Source organism: Phacochoerus africanus, chromosome 6, assembly GCF_016906955.1.
Source record: "Phacochoerus africanus isolate WHEZ1 chromosome 6, ROS_Pafr_v1, whole genome shotgun sequence".
Lineage (NCBI taxonomy): Eukaryota > Metazoa > Chordata > Mammalia > Artiodactyla > Suidae > Phacochoerus > Phacochoerus africanus.
The window spans coordinates 19,054,749-19,068,151 of NC_062549.1; the positions used below are offsets into that span (position 1 = coordinate 19,054,749).

The 13,403-nt window shown below is 45.0% G+C and overlaps 1 protein-coding gene across 3 annotated transcripts in view; it reads right to left on the minus strand.

Annotated features, from left to right (window-relative positions):
• Positions 1–13,403, minus strand: part of DEPTOR (DEP domain containing MTOR interacting protein) — a 191,679-nt gene that overhangs the window by 128,938 nt on the left and 49,338 nt on the right. The window lies entirely within an intron of this gene.

A 13,403-nucleotide genomic window follows, 5' to 3' on the forward strand; every position in this document is an offset into this window, starting at 1 on the left:
AAAAAAACCAAAAAACAAAAACAAACAACTCTAGAAATTTGCTGAAATCAGGTACTTCCTCTTCATCACAGACTGCTCAGGATCCATGATTCTTGAATTAATTCAGCCACATAAGAAATATGAATGAACGTCTACCACCTGCCTAATAGGGACTTGCAAGTAATAGAGACATACATCAGAAAATACACAAAGATCCTTGTTGTTGCTGGCCTTGTTTTTTTGTAAGGGCTACAGCTAATCCTTTTGTGAGGCTCTTTACATAGATTAAATCACCTTATGCTCACAAACTCATCAGAAGTCATGACGGCTATCGCCTTTTTTTTTTTTTTTTTTTTTAAGCAGCAGAGAGAAGTAAGATCTCAGAAAGATTAAGTGACTTGTCTAAGACCACACAGTGAGCAAGTAGTGAAAATGAGATTTGAACCCTGACGGTCTCACTTTTAGAGTATGATTTTTCCAACTGCCTATCCTGCTGCCTCCAGCTAGGGAGGGATAAATGGAAAATCCAGGATGGATGGATTAAAGCTGGGATAGATTAAAGCTGTTGGACAAATACAACTTATTCATGGGCTGATGGATCAGCCTGGTGAAAAGCAGGTGACAGAGTCTCCCTTGCTCCCTCCAGAACCCAGTGACTTTTTTCCAAAAGAGTCTTAAATCTGCTTTTAGAAAAGTTTCTTCCATCTGCCTACCTTCCTTTTTTTTTTTTTTTGTCTTTTTAGGGACATACCTGTGGCATGTGGAGGTTCCCAGGCAAGGGGTCCAACTGGAGCTGTCGCTGCCAGCCTACGCCAGAGTCACAGCAACGCCAGATCCAAGCTGAATCTGCAACCTACACCACAGCTCACGGCAATGCCAAATCCTTAACCCACTGAGCAAGGCCAGGGATCGAACCCTCAACCTCATGGTTCCTAGTCGGACTCATTTCTGCTGCGCCATGACAGGAACTCCTGTCTTCCTTCCTTTTATCAGCCATACAATGGCTTTTAATTCTCAAGAGAAGGGCTGAGTTGGGTAAACAGGAGGTCTGTTTTCTTCCTAACTTCACCCAAGTGACTCCTAAGCTCCTTACTTCATCTTCTCAATGTTGTTGAGAAATGGAACTGCCACATGAGTAAATCACACGGTAACCCTGTGACCTGGGCAAGTGACTTAATGCCTTTTTCTTCCTCTACGGAGCCAACTATGCCTACCCCCTCTCGGGCAAAGCTGAGACGGGGGGATAATATTTGTTAGGCACTCAACCCAGCACAGTAACTGACACTGAACAAGTCCCAGCCTCCTTTCTTCCATTCTCTAAGGAAGGAACTAGGTCCTATTTGCTAGGTTTTTGTTTGTTTTTTGGGTTTTTTTTTTTTTTTTTTTTGAGCAGAGTGCACTGAATCGTATTTAATGGCTTTCAGTATCCCAAGGGTTGTGATGATGAGCTGGGATTACACTGGGCTGGAACTCTGAGGCCTAGATGCTCTTCCTTGCTAGACCACTGTTATAGGAGTTCCCTAAAATTCTTTTTTTTTTTTTTTTTCTTTTTATGGCTGCACCTGCAGCATATGGAAGTCCCTGGGCTAGGGGTCAAGTCAGAGCTGCAGGTTTAGGCCTACGCCACAGCCACAGCAACGCTGCAACTGAGCCACATCTGCAATCTACACCACAGCCTTAACCACTGAGCGAGGCCAGGGATCACCTGAATTAAGAATGAGTTAAGAATCTGCTGAACCACAATAGGAACTCCCTCCCCCCAAATTCTTTTGTTGAGGCCCTAATCCCTGGCACTTGGGAATGTGACTATATTTGGAGATAGGGTCTTTGTTATTATTATTTTTTTTATTAATGATTTCTATTTTTTCCATTATAGCTGGTTTACAGTGTTCTGTCAATGTTCTACTATACAGCAAATGACCAGACACACACACACACATCCACATTATTTTTCTCACATTATCCTCCATCATGCTGGGTCTTTTATTATTAGAAGACCTCTGTTACATTAAAATAAGGTCAAGAGAATAGGCCCTGATCCACTATGAGTTGTATCCTTGTAAGAAGTTGGAGATTAGGACACAAACGGGCACAGAGGAAAGACCATGTGAAGACACAGGAAGAAGGCAGCTGTCTACAAACCAAGGAGAGAGGCCTCAGAAAACCAACCCTCCCACCACCTTGATCTCAGATTTTAAGCCCCCAGAATTGTGACAAAGTAGATTTCTGTGGTTTAAGCCACTCGGTCCATGATTCTTGGTTTACAGCAGCCTGAGCTAAGACCACCACCGACTGCTGAAGACTAGAGGCTCCTGAGTGGTCTGGGGACAAAGGGCTCAGCTGGGGCATCAACAGGGGGAAGGGAAAGGAGAAGAGAGTCCTACCAGCTATGAACTGCACAGAAGGAAAAGAACCGTTTCAATGGAGTTCCTACGATATACTCTGCATTGTACTATTTTCATACAAGCTGGCTTAACTACTATGGCCTGAATGTTTGCATCCTGCCCAAATTCACACATTGAAATAATAAACCCCAAAATGCCAGTTATGTGGGTAGCCAGGAACACAGAACTAGGACTTGAAGGCTAGGCTCTCATCCTGATACTTCCAGTCCTTCCAGATGATCAAACTTCTGAGCATCAAGGCTCCTCACTGGTAAAACGAGGATAATGGTACCACCCTGATTACCCTAGCCTGTGGTCACAAAGCTCACTAATAAGGATAAAAATAGCATTTGATCCCTTACTAAAGGCTAGGTACCGTTCTGACCACTTTATTGGCATTAGTCCTCAGGACAACTCCCTAAGGCAGGTAATGCAAAAACCACAAATGATACCATCCATCGCAGACTTGTCATTATTCATAAAAAATAAATGAGCCCTATAAAAAAACCACATTCACATCGGTATGCTAAAGTCATCACATGAATCCTTCTAATTAATTCAGTGACAATGACACTGAGTAATTTGTTTAACATGCTCAAAGTGGCAGAATGCAAAACATTAATTCTTAGATGGGATGTCTGTCAGGAATCTAAGAATAATGAAGACCAATTTATTTAGAAATTGAAATGTGGGATAAGCTACTATATAATTTGGTGGAGGAGGAATATATTATGAGCCAAAAGAGAAGTTTCAGTGCCTGTAAACTTTCCCACTTAAAAAAAAAGTATTAGGTAATATTTATCTTTAAATACTACAGAAGAGAACCTTTTAGTCACTATCCTTTCATGAACCCTGAGCTTGGGGCTAATTCTTAAACATGCTTATTCCCTCTGAGTCTCACCCTGTACAGTAGGAAGAAGCACCAATCACTACCCCAGCAGCCTGGCCAGGGCCTGGTACATTTCCATGTTTAGAAAACTGAGGAGAGGAGTTCCCGCCATGGCTCAGTGGTTAACAAATCTGATTAGGAACCATGAGGTTGGGGGTTCGATCCCTGGCCTTGCTCAGTGGGTTAAGGATCCGGCATTGCTGTGAGCTGTGGTGTAGGTTACAGACGTGGCTCGGATCCCACATTGCTGTGGCTCTGGTGTAGGCTGGCGGCTACAGTTCTGATTGGATCCCTAGCCTGGGAACCTCCATATGCCCTAGGAGCAGCCCTAGAAAAGGCCAAAAGATGAAAAAAAATAAATAAATAAAAATAAAAGAAAGCATACTGAGCAGAAACAAGATGTGGTAGAAAGAACTTTAAATCGGAGATGGCCTGGAACTTGATCTTTTGAGACACCAGGGATTAAAAATGTTCAATAACTGTGCTGCCATCTTTTTTCTTTGACAGTCAGAAATAAAGAATTCTAAAAATAAGCATTAAAAATTGTACATTCCCGAAAAAGTATCCCAATAAGGATATGAATTTTCATACTCTAAACACGAAACCAAGTGTTTTGCCTGGAATTGTGGGTACTTCATAAATATATGGGGAACAAATGAATATACAGGGGCAATAGTAGAAATGACACCCTTTTCTAAAAGTTAGGAAGGCTTCTCTCTAAAAAAGTGGGAGTTCCCAGCCCACAACTTAGGAACCAACTAGTATCATGTAATTTATCTTTTTTACCTTTTAGCTGAAATTGCTTTTTTTAATTAAAAAATTACAACATGGACATGTCTTGCTGTGGTTTCCTCTTTTATGTCTTTGGATGGAGAATATCATTTTGGGCAGGTTCCAGTCTTTTTTTCCTCAGTGGTTGTTCAGCAGTTGTGGTTTTCAGGTGCTTGTAAGAGAAGCTGAGCTCAGGTCCTTCTACTCCACCACCTTGTCTCTTCTCCCAGAATTTATATTTTCACTTATTTTTTTTTTCATTTTTAAAGATTTTGGCTGCACCTGTGGCATGCAGAAGTTCCTGGGCCAGGGATCGAACTTGCACCACAGCAGTGATCCAAGCCACCACAGTGACAACACTGGATCCTTAATCCTCTAGGTTACCAGGGAACTCCTCAGAATTCATCTTAAAAAACAAAACAAAACAAAACAAAAAAACACCAAAAACTATTCATATGCTTTCACTTCTAGGGTAAACAATTTCCAAAGGTTTAATCCGTGTGTGTGTGTGTGTGTGTGTGTGTGTGTGTGTGTGTTTTAAAGAGGATTTCCATTTATCCGAACTAAATTTACCCCTTAAAAATTTCCACAGTGTTTAATACACTAATGCACAATGAAGATCACCAAGAAGGGGATAGAGTAAGAAATATTTCAAAGTTCTGCAGAAAAACATAAATTTTGCATAGCTGAGCCTTTTGTGGAATATGATTCTCTAGAAAGACTGTAAGAAGCTCGGGACTGAAAGCCACTTTTTTTTTTTTTTGGCTTTTTGCCATTTCTTAGGCCACTCCTGTGGCATATGGAGGTTCACAGGCTAGGGGTCGAATCAGAGCTGTAGCCACTGGCCTACACCAGAGCCACAGCAATGCGGGATCCGAGCCACGTCTGCAACCTACACCATAGCTCACAGCAATGCCGGATCCTTAACCCACTGAGCAAGGCCAGGGATTGAACCTGCAACTTCATGGTTCCTAGTCAGATTCGTTAACCACTTAAGCCACACTTTTAAACAGGGCATGTTGCCTGGACATGTCAGTCACCTTGTCTGCCATGCCCAACGTCCCCTTCCATTCGACACTGCCTTTCACACCTGATTCACTTCAGGCAGGGTTCCAACACCCGGTGCCTGTATTCTTTGCATGGGGCGGCAAGGGGTGCACCTGACTGGAAGAGCCCTTGACTTACAAGGGCCCCTGCACACGCCCACAGGCAGTTCAAAGGGGGGACGAGGGCCATGAGAGTCTACCTAATTCAAGCGTCAGTAATTAGCTAAGCCAAGCAGAAGGGCTCCATCCAAGATGTGCACTAGAGCTGGAGTTTTCAAACCCTGTTTCTGCTGGGACACTTCCCTTCAAGTGGAACTCACCTAGAAGTCACAGGTAAGACAGCAATGCAGGGTGTCCTGGCCAACAAGGGCTGCGGTTCCTGAGTCCAGAGTATTTCCTGGTTTTCCCATTTGGTTCTCCCATGTACACCCTCCACATCTCCCACACCATCCCCATTTTATCACGGGTTAAAAATCCTCCAGAGGAGTTCCTGTCATGGCTCAGTGGTTAACGAATCCGACTAGGAACCATGAGGTTGCGGGTTCGAGCCCTGGCCTCGCTCAGTGGGTTAAGGAACCGGCGTTGCCATGAGCAGTGGTGTAGGTTGCAGACACAGCTCGGATCTCTTGTTGCCGTGGCTAAGGCGTAGGCCGGTGGCTACAGCTCTGATTCGACCCCTAGCTTGGGAACCTCCATATGCCACGGGTGCGGCCCTAGAAAAGACAAAAAATAAAATAAAATAAAAAATAAAAATCCTCCAGAATTCCAATCTGGAAGGAGAGGGGAGTGAGGAGGCCAGCTCAGCAAAGCCAGAGGGCCAAGGAAAGAGCCCTAAAGCCACATATGAGAGATGGCAAGAGATACCTGCCTCTGGAGCAACCTTTGTTCTTTTTTGTTTGCTTTTTAGGGCTGCACCTAAAAAGGTGGCACATGGACGTTCCCAGGCCAGGGGGTGAATCAGAGCCGTAGCTGTAGCTGTAGCTGCCGGCCCACACCACAGCCATAACCATACCGGATCTCCAAACCACTGAGCAAGGCCAGGGATGGAATCTGCATCCTCATGGATACTAGTTGGATTCATGTCTGCTGCGCCACAATGGGAACTCTGCACCTTGGTTCTTTAGAGTTTTCCTGTTCTTCCAAGCTCCATACACCCTAGTAATAACCAGAACAGAACCCACCCCTTCAAGTGGCTGTAAAAGCCTGACTGCCGAGATCCAAAGGAGCTTCACCTACCCAGGCTCTAGGGAGCCCTTCAGCCCGACCCCAGGCCTCCTCTCAAACCTCTTCACTGCTCTCTCCCAAGCCCAAGCAGGTCCATCTTACAGTCTGGATACACCAGACTCTCTTCCATCGTGAGAAGCTGCCCTTACCCTCCATACCTCCACTCAAGACGGAGACCCCTCTGCTCAGAATGTGCCTCCTCCTGCCTGCAATAATTCAAAAACAAATCCTACCTGCTCTTCAGCTTAAAAGGCACCTCCACTGTGAACATCTTCCCAGACTTCCAAAGCCAGAAAGCAAGCTTCCCTCTGCCTCAGCTTTCCCACCATTTTTTTTACTGCCACTAGGAAAGCATCCAGCCCCCTGTATCACAATCAGATGAAGTGAAGGATAAGAAGGGATACTTATTTATTTTTCTAAGTCTAGTGCCTCGCACCTAGTAGAGACAGATCCCCGCGGATGCGAAAAATCAATTAGTGCCCATGAGGCCCTCTGCCTGCAGGGGCACAGGGCAGGCTCAACTTCTGAATCACATAGTCCTCATCAATCCACACAGAACCACTGGGAAGAGTAATCACCTCTGTTTTAGCTACATTTTCAATACCCCTGGCTGAGGAATTTAAATACAAAACCCATCTTCCCATCATTCATTTCAGACAGCTGGTTCCCAGGCTTTAGATTCAAGGTGGTTCTGTAATATTCTATTCCTGGCCAGCTAACCAGCTGCTGAAATTGCATCAGACCATTTCCTCTTCCAGCACAAGGAGAACAAACACAACGGAGTGCAGGGTGTTAATAATCCCTGTGAAATCACCGTCCGTCGGATAAGAAATGCAGAAAATGTTTTAAAAAAAAAAATAGCTCATAGAAAACTGCAGCAGGTTGCAGGACTGTGGGAACAAAAGGGGGCCAGAAACCACATATTCTCATTGAAAAACAGTGTCATAAATCTCAGCCGAAGTACACAGTTTAATTAAAAAAACACAGCAAGTCGAACGGTGGGGTTGATGGTGTGAGCGTTGTGATTTGGGCAATAGAACTGACATAGATGTGCTTTAAGCCAAAGCTATTGTCCCTTCCAGATGTTCAGCGGTGGCCAATATCTCTCCCTGGGGCTCAGGGAACTCAGAGAAAATCATTCTTAATCACCCACCCTCGAGAGGCCCCTACTGTAAAAGGATGAGGAAAAAAAAGCAGGAACAAATGAAATCGAACACACTGCATTTCCTTTGCATGTTTGGGTTTATTTTATAATTAACATTTCAAATTATCAAACTAATGCACCCTCCTGGTAGATTAAAAAAAAATATTCCAATACATATAACACGAAGCTGGGTATCTGGTGATGAACTCACAATTGTTCAAGCCAGGAGACAGGTGCATGGGGGTTTGCTTCACTGCTGTATTTGCTTTGGGATGGGTTTGAAATTTTCCTTGACCCCTACTTTTCAAAGGAACCCAGCGTGAATGGTTGTTTATGCATTCTTGCAAAAACCTGTTTATGTCCACATGAATGGCTATGTATATTTTTATGAGAAATGGGATCATAATAGACATTTCATGTAGTTTTGCTCCAAGAAGATGCTTGAATTCTTCCAGCATGATGAGAACAATAGAATACAGATAGTGATAGGAAGGAGACTATAGAACTGGTTAATGTTTTTGTTGTTACTGTTGTTTGCTTTTTAGGGCTGCACCTGTGGCATACGGACATTTCAACAAGGCTAGGGGTCGATTTGGAGCTGCAGCCGACACCACAGCCAGGGCAACACCGGATCCTTAAGCCACTGAGTGAGGCCAGGGATTGAACTGGAATCCTCATGGATAACTAGTCGGGTTCATAATCCGCTGAGCCATAACAGGAACTCCTGAACTGGTTAATGTAAACAGAATACGCGTGATTCTGGAGAGCCAGAACAAATTGGTCATTTCAAGAAACCAGAGCCTGTAGTCCCATTTTCTCTCTGATAACCATAGCCTCGTCGTACTGAAAGCCTTGTGCATGCGCAAGGCCAGGTTTGCATGCATGCCTGGGTGAGCATGTGTGCACGGGCACACACACAGCAGAATGCTGCAGTAAATCCCCTTCAACACTGGTAATAATATTAAATGTCCCATCAGGAGGGTGGTAAGCAACAGATCTAGGAATCCGGAACAAAGTCTTGAGCCATAAGTTCTACCCAGAGCCCTTCCAGGTCTCCAGTCAGGTCAGTACTTGTACGATGTGTGTCCTGTCACTGCAATGAATTGAGATGGTAAACACAACCAGGAAGGAAGCATGTTTGATTCCAAGTCCTGTACATCATGCGCTGTCTTTGAAATCATGATGACAGATGAAGAAGCTCAGAAAAATTATACGATGTACTCAGGTCACATTTTGGTTTTTTTTAAATGTGTTCTTAGCTTTATTGGATCCCCAACTATCACACCTAATTGTCCCACTATACACTGCTACAGTAACACACCTGCTACACTGAAGTCAGTTGACCAACAGAAACCTTTGTAGATGGGCAGCTGGTGATAGCTCACGGAAGGCTTTGATTGGCCGGATTAGTGGGGGTGGGGAGTGCAGCCCTCTTTCCTCTCTCTACCAAGGTTCCTTCATTGGATTGACCAGCTGTCAGGTTAAACCCCAGGTCACATTTTTAAAAAAGAATAGGGTTAGGATTTGAATTCAGATCTTCTGATTTCTATGTTAAGAGAGATTTCCATGCCATCAAACTTTCAATAGAAGCACCTGTCTTCTGCCAATTTTACACTCACGAAGGCTAAGAAGGCGAAAACATTCTATCATGCTAACATGCCACGGTAAGGTGAAAATTTATGCGATTTATATACATTACACAGCTCCTGCTACCATATACATACCAGATGGGGATCACAGAAGTGCCTGCAAAAGCAGTCATCACACTGTCTTCATGTTTGCACTGAGCCGATGTTGTATAATTAAGATGACACTTCTAGAGGGGCTGGAAATGGATGTCGTGAGTTATACCATCCCAGAGAGTCAGCCTCAGTTCATGTGGGACACACAACAAACACTTTTCAACGATGTGTACATAAAAGCCCATGAGGCCCTTTTAAATCTCTCATCTCATCCTTGAGAGAAGAAGTAAATATAGGGTCAAGACAGGAAGGTCCCTGAGTCAGCTTTCCTTATTATCTCATTAGACCTGAGATCTTCACTGAAGTCTTCCCACATGTGGGCCTTTTTCTAGGCCTCCTGTTCCAAGGAACGAACAACAACGGCATCAACATTCCTGCTCTGATCGCCTTTCTCTTGTGAGTCAGAAGAAAGGTGCTTTTCCAGCTTGCAAAGCGCTTTTCCAAGAAACTCCAAGATTTTTTCCCGAACAGGTCATTATCTGTTTGTATACTGTATCCCCATATCCAGCAGAAACAGGCTGCTAATTGCCATTTCATAGGTCAAGAAACTAACCCAGAATGGTTCCCGGAACTCGCGGAGGACACAGGGTGACTCACAGGCCCAGCACTTGCTGCAGAGTGAACTGATTCTTATTTTGGCAAAGGACTGGGCAGCACTTGTATTTCATGGTGGCTGCTTCAGGCCCTGGCCCAGTTGTGTCTTTCTGTAATGAGAGGATGCTGCAGCCTGACTCCTTCCTCCCAAAACAAAGAGGTTTGCTCCTCACTTAGAATAGTAGTTCTCAAATTGAGGCCCAAATTATGTCCCTCTCTTTACCCCTGGTCCCCAAGACCTGGCACAGGGCCAATAAATGGTACTATTCAGGTGATAGTACGTGCGGAATAAGAAAGTTCAGCTTTCAGGTAGGAAAAGGGACTCAGTTGCATTAGTTAGCAAATCCCCTTCCTGCCCTCCTCATTTGCCATTCATCACTCACGTATAGCCGGGCTGTGGAACCAGACCAACTGGGGTTCAAATCCAAGTAACCTCTATTATTCACTATGGATGTTGGAAAAAGAGCATTCAACTTCTCAGTGCCTCAACTTTCTCATCTATAAAATGGGAATAATATATGTCTCATATTGTGAGAATTAGATGAGAGATTCTTTCTGTGTGTGTGTGGGGGGGGGATTGTTTCCAGGCTAGGGGTTGAATCGGAGCTACAGCTGCCAGCCTATGCCATAGCCACAGCCACATCAGATCCAAGCTGCGTCTTCAACCTACACCACCCCTCACAGCAACGCCGAATCCTTAACCCACTGAGTGAGGCCAGGGATCCAACCCGCAACCTCATGGCTCCTAGGCGGATTTGTTTCTGGGAACTCCTAGATGAGAGAGTCTATGTAAAGTATTTAGCACATAGTAGGCTCTCAATAAATGTCAACTCTTACTGGTGTTATTATTATCAAGTAATATATAATTGTCAGATTTTGCCAGAAGCACCCTCAAAATGCCACTAAATATGCATTTCAGTTGTTTCTTAGAACAAATGCAGTCCTCAGGTGCTGACTGCTGTTTTCTAATATGGATGCAGGACTCGGCACCAAATTTGCTTAATGTCTCTAAGAGTTACTCTCAGAACAATTAGGGTGGGTTAGCAACTACTGAGAGACTTGGTTGTTCTTCTTTGTTAAGTACCTTCTTCTTAGGTAAAAGCAGCGAGAGCCAAAGATGAGAGAGTGTTCAGTCATATCCCTGAAAACATACCGAAGCCTTGCTTCTGGGGGGTTTGCTGGAACCTATCCCACCCCTTCCATGGTGGCAACCAAACTGAAAACTAACATCACTGTTCCCTGGAAAGAACCTCCCAGTTACCTTGTTCAAGCACCAACCCCCTCCCCTGATATCACTGTTTTACAGAGGGCAAAACAGAGAAACTAGGTGGCCGGCCTATGTTTTCCCTGATGGAATATCAGTCATGGCTTCCTGATTCTGAGCAGACTTATCTGTTGAACTTCACCGCGGCACAGCCTAGACACAGGCTGTTGCTAATCTCGCCCTTTAGCAAGGAGCCCTTTTAGCGCTGATGAGAAAACCGGCCTGGATTCTGTCTGTAACTGCCTTGCAAGTCATCTTTGGTAACACCCAGATTGCATGCACGCTTGAGAGACCCCGCATTCCAACAAAATATTTAATGTTGGAGACTGAAAACTTCTCCTCTGAGAAGCAGCAGTCTCGGGGCCAATTTTAGACAAAGGAAAAAAATATGTCGAAAGATGAAGTACAAAAGACCATGAACTGGTAACTAAGATACTGTTCAATCCATACCCCTCCCCCACAGTGGAGCATGGAAAATACGTGCCAAGGGCTGTGCAGACTGAGGCAGAGATTCAAGGTAGAGAAGGTGAGAGCAGAGATGCTCAAGGACAAGTGCATTACGATCACCTGGAGGTAGCAGTGCCTGTTGTGGCTCAGTGGGTTAAGGACCGGATGTTGTCTTCCTGAGAATGTGGGTTTAGTCCCTGGCCTCGCTTGGTGGGTCAAGGGTCTGGTGTTGCTGTGGCATAGGTCTCAATTGCAGCTCTGGGAACTTCCATATGCTGTACGTGTGGGTGTTTTTTTTAAAAAAAAAATCGGACTTCCCGTTGTGGCGCAGTGGTTAACAAATCCGACTAGGAACCATGAGGTTGAGGGTTCAATCCCTGGCCTTGCTCAGTGGGTTAAGGATCCGGCATTGCAGTGAGCTGTGGTGTAGGTTGCAGATGCGGCTTGGATCCTGTGTTGCTGTGGCTGTGGCATAGGCCGGTGGCTACAGCTCCGATTAGACCCCTAGCCTGGGAACCTCCATATGCTGTGGGAGCAGCCCTAGAAAAGACCAAAAACAAACAAACAAACAAAAAAAAACCACCTGGAGGCTTTGTTGACCCAAGATGTCTGGGCCCCACCTCTGATAATTCAGTAGGTCTGGAGCCCAAGAATCAGCATTTCTAATGAATGCCCAGGTGATGCTGATGCTGCTCATTAGGGAGCATCCTCTGTGAACCACTGGGCTGGAGTGAAACAGAACCAACATTGCGTTAAGGGATAAAAAGAAGAAAAGGCAGATGGAAAGGGGGATGGGCAGGGAGGAGAGTGGCTTATTAGCTGAGCGCTGGCCAAGCATGTCTGAGGGGGGAGGAGGCGCAGGGTGGGGTCAAGGTGGGCCATTCTGTCAGGGGGCATATTTCCAGGCACTGCAGTGCCTTCCTCAGGGAATCAGGAACCTGCGCGTCTATGGGCTCACACTTTGTCAACATTTTAAAAGGCTGACAAACGAGCTAACTCTGGGGCCAGCCTTCGGTGTGATCTTTAGGGCCCCTCCTTCCTTTATATGTATCTCCCCACCTGCTCACTGACGCTTGTTCCTCTTTGAGGAGGCACAAGGCCTTCCATCCTTCCCCCCAATGAGAAGGTATGAAAGTGTGGTTTTTTTAGGACCAGGTCTTCGGCTGGAGGAGCAAGTGACAAGCTCATACCAAATGTAATCAGTTCAGCTCTTGGAATGGATTTACCATGAGATCCTGCTGTGTAGCACTGAGAAATATGTCTAGATACTTATATCACAACACAACAATGGGAGGAAAAATTATGGATACATGTATGTGTAATTGGTCCCCATGCTGTACAGTGGAAAAAGATAAAAATAAAAATATAAATGTAATCAGTCAAGCAGCAAGTATAGATGATAGTATTGAATCTGTCCCCATTCTGATTGGGAGGAAGTTTAAAATAAGAAGGTGTGTGATTTCCAGGAAAGAAAAGGAAAGAGCTGGTCCCATCGGTGGGGAAGGATGCCTGGGGCAGAAGCTGGGCTCGGAAGCAAGACTTGGTCCCAGCGTGGGTGAATCCACAGAAGCCAGGTGCTGTTTTCTGGGAGGAGTCAGGCCACCTGAACCATAGTGTGTGCAGCGTCTGCCTAGGTAACTTGAGCTGGTGGTGGGTCTTAGTTAGAACCTCTTCCCTAATCTGGAAAATGAGGAAGTCAACTAGATTTAGCTCTAAACTCCCTTCCAACTCTGACTTCTCTGGTTTTTTTGTTTGTTTGTTTGTTTTTTTCTTTTTAGGGCCTCACCCGCAGCATATGGAAGTTCCCAGGCTAGGGGTTGAATCAGAGCTACAGCTGCTGGCTGACACCATAGCCACAGCAATGTGGGATACGAGCTGCGTCTGTGACCTACATCACAGCTCTCGGCAATGTGGGATCC